At 43.1% G+C, this 4,079-nt stretch overlaps 1 non-coding gene across 1 annotated transcript; it reads right to left on the bottom strand.

Moving 5' to 3' along the window:
• Positions 1-4,006: 4,006 nt before the first annotated feature.
• Positions 4,007-4,079, bottom strand: TRNAR-CCU. Its single transcript has one exon. It is a non-coding gene; the product is annotated as a tRNA-Arg (tRNA).

Here is a 4,079-nt window from a genome sequence, read left to right on the forward strand (position 1 = left end):
CCCACTGAGACGTTAGACTCTGTCATAGGTATGTATGCATAGGACAAAACATAGTACACCTAGGGTTGGGCACCCCCTTGGCACGTATACCCCGCGAATAAAGAGCGACGGCTGTATTCTCTCTGTTTGATTCGATTCTGGACTCCTACAAACAGCCTTTCTGTCCTACGTGCTCCGTCCCGCAGACCGTGCGCCCCTCCGCTCCCCAGGGCTGGAGAGAGCAGGCTTGCCTCGGAGCACCCTCCATCTGTGTGCTCTCCGTCCTCAGAGCTTGAGCTGGGATGTATGGAAGGAGAAAAAAAAGAAAAAAACCTGAGAACTCACTTCCAGGTCATCCCTTAAGACCTGGGTTCCTTACTCAGTCCTCTTGCTCTTTATCCACTGTGCTAGGTGGAATAATGCCCTCTGCTTCCCCCCCCCCCCCCCCCCCCCCCCCGAGGTCCACGTTCAAAGATCTGGAACCTGTGAATATGGTACCTCACGTGGCTAAAAGGATTTTGCCGACCTGATTATGTTAATGATCTTGCAATGGGGAAGACTGTTCTGGATTATCTGGGTGGGTGTAATCTAATCACCAAGGCCCTTGTAAGAAGGAGGCAGGAGAGTCAGAGTCAGAGAAGATGTGAGGACAGAAGTAAAAGAGTGATTGATAGAGGAGGAAGGGACCAGGAGCCAAGGAGTTGGGGCAGCATCTAGAAGCTGGAAAGGGAAGGAAAAAGGTTCCCCTCCAGAGCTTCTAGAAGGAACACAGCCTTGCCCACCCATTTTAGGTTTCTGACTTCCAGGACTATATGGTAATGTATTTGTGTTGTTTTGAACCACTAAATTTGTGATGATTTGTTTCAGCAGCAAAGGCAAACTAATATATCCACCTTGCAGAGACTTCTGGGAGTTGCTTTATATATCATGTCTAAGTTTTTTTCTGTCATAATCAAAGGGAGAGATGGTGTGGGACTGTCCTTACTTCATCTTGAGTGGAACCAGAGTCCATTCTTATTTTTCAAAATGTTATGACTTTGGACGGTAGGAGCTAACTTCCATGTCCTGTGGACCCCACCTATGAATCTTTGAGAACTTCCCTACTTTCTGAGTTAACATGATGTCTTATCCCTTTCCTTGTTCAGACCTGGAACAGCCATTTCTCTGATGAAGTTTAAACGAGTGAAAAAAGTATACATTACAATGTGTTACTGAATTCTTAAGAAACCATCATTGAAGCCCAGCACAGTCCTGGTTCTCTCTTCCTTTTAGCCACAGGGCAATGTGCTCCATCACCCACCTGCTTGGAAACCCCTCCCTCCCTCTATTTAGGTACCAGCTGAGGGAGTTCTGGCGTTTTTCCCTCAACAGTCCTCCTCCCCCCAGGTGCACGCATACTCTGTGAGGCTCAGCGAAGGCACAGTTGGGCAGGAGTACCCAGGATGGGAGACAGGGACGAAGCCTGTCCCCAGGTTCCCAGCATCCCTCTGACCCAGCACAGTGCTTGGCCCACAGATAGGGCTAAATGCACAGGTATCTAATCAAAGCTAACAGTTTACGACCAGCAATTCAAAAATACCCAGATGTTGCAGAGTGAAGCTTGAGGATGAATGCATTTAAGTGAACAAAGAGGCTTGAACGAACAGACCCCAGTCAGCGATCATGGTACACACACAGCTCCTGTAACACTTCTCTCTGGCTGCAGAGCCTGCCCAGTGAGGTGTTACCAAGTCTATATAGTGAGAGATGCAAGGAATGATGGGAACTGGGTTAGCATTGGCAGGCAGCCTTATTCATATTCTGTGCTCTGGGGTGCAGGACTTGTCTTGGGGAACGACTATTCTTGTTTGGGAAAACATCTTGAGGGGCTTTTTGGTTATGCAAACCAAAGACCTAGAGGTGGATCTGGTGAGAGAGGTTGTGGAAATGGGGAACTAGATTACTGCTTAGAAGTCTGTCTCATTAAGGAAAGACATGTGTCCATGAAAAACAATTTTTTTTTTTTTTTGGTCTAAAAATTTTTTTGTGAAACATGAGTCCTTACGGGGCTGAAACTAGGGGTGAGGAGAGATGGGAAAAGATGTTATGTTCTGAGGGGTAGAAGTATGAAGGTAGTTCTGAGTGATAGCCAGGACATACACACATTCCCTGAGAATATTCAGAAATATTCTGGAAGGGCAGCCCGAGTGGCTCAGCGGTTTGGCGCCGCCTTCAGCCCAGGGCCTGATCCTGGAGACCCAGGGTCGAGTTCCACGTCAGGGTCCCTGCATGGAGCCTGCTTCTCCCTCTGCCTGTGTCTCTGCCTCTCTCTCTGTGTCTCCCATGAATAAATAAATAAAATCTTAAAAAAAAATATTCTGGAAATATCTGGGCCTCTACTGATGGAAGAGTGCTAAATTCTCCAGCACCAGCATACCATCTATATAAAGATGGAGGAAGAATATGGTGATGGAGGAATCATGGCAGCATCTAGCTCAGTGCTGTCAAAAAGAAATATCATGTGAGTTACGTATGTATTTTTACATCTTCTATTAGCCCCATTTGAAAAAGTAACAAGAAACAGATGAAATAACATTTTTACTATATTTTATTTAACCTGATATATCCACACAATTATTTCTACTTTTAATGAACACAAAATATTAATGACATTTTACATTTTTCTTATAGTAAATCTTTGAAATCCAGTCTATATTTTACATTTAAAGCACACCTCAACCCAGACTAACCCTATTTTAAAGTGCTTAATAGCCTAATGTGGTTAATGGCCACCATAGTGGACAGTACAGTTCTATTCTTTATACTTTATGATTATTAAAGTAATTTCAAAGCTGTTTTAAAAAAAAAAAACTCGCTGTAAGAGCCTGCTTATCTTGGCGACTGTATTTACCTTTGCCATAAAAACGAAAACAAAAATCTATTACAGCCAACACAGTCTCTTTATTTCAGAAGACTGTCTTTACAAAAAGCTTATGAACTGCTTATGGCCATGGGTGACTTCTGAGTGGGCAGACAGATTTAAGCCCAGAGATGAGAAATAGATTGATGTAATCACAAATGAATTTAAAAATAAAAATATTACAGCCACATCAGTATAATGGTTACTTAGGAGATAAGTCTCTGCAGGAGCTAGCTTAAGAATGCACCTCCTACTTAATTCATTTTCAGGAGTCTTCTGAGAAAATGCCATGTTGTAAGAAAGGAGGTATTAATTTATTGGAATGAAAGGAAAAAGTGCTATTTTCTATTAGAATGGCTGTATGATTCGCCAGCCTCTTTGTCTCTGCTGTTTATATAACCCAAGCATCCCAGCCACACAAGCCTGGAGTTTGAGTAGGTCAAAGCAACGGTGACAAAATTCATACACCTTGTATAATTCAAAACCCATGTAATTCAGATGAATATTCAAATAGGTACATTATTTCTGTTTAATAGCTAATGGGGTTGTGCCATGTGCAAATAGGATCAACTCAATATGAAATTTACTTGGTCCTGTAGCTTTGGCATGATGAGATTGGTTTTGTTTTGTTTTTTTTAAAGATGTTATTAAAAAAAAAAGATGTTATTTATTCATGAGAGCCACAGAGAGAGAGAGGCAGAGACATAGGCAGAGGGAGAAGCAGGCTCCCTGTGGGGAGCCTGATGCAGGACTTGATCCCAGAACCCCTGGGATCACGACCTGAGCCAAAGGCAGACGCTCAACCACTGAGCCACCCACGTGCCCTGGAATGATGAGATTCTTAAAATCATGGACGAATTATTCAGATTTCATACATAAAGTTAGTCCTCATTAATCTTTTCACACTGCAACATTACAAATCTACGTAATACAAATTTGCAGAAAATGAGCACACATTTATGGTCCTAGGCTCTGCTTCCACCTCCAGCACTCTTTTGGAACTCTGGTCTTTCAGATTCCTTCCAGATGGTCTTGGTAGTCTCAAAGAAGTCTCATGAAGATTCCAAAAAGTAATTCCATTGGTTGCCCTGTGGCACCCATGTTAGTTATTTATATATATAATTTCTGTGCCCAACATGGGGCTTGAACTCATGACCCTGAGATCAGGAGTTACATGCTCTACTGACTGAGCCAGTCAGGC

This window comes from Canis lupus, unplaced genomic scaffold (assembly GCF_011100685.1).
Source record: "Canis lupus familiaris isolate Mischka breed German Shepherd unplaced genomic scaffold, alternate assembly UU_Cfam_GSD_1.0 chrUn_S1688H1882, whole genome shotgun sequence".
In the NCBI taxonomy this organism is placed as follows: domain Eukaryota; kingdom Metazoa; phylum Chordata; class Mammalia; order Carnivora; family Canidae; genus Canis; species Canis lupus.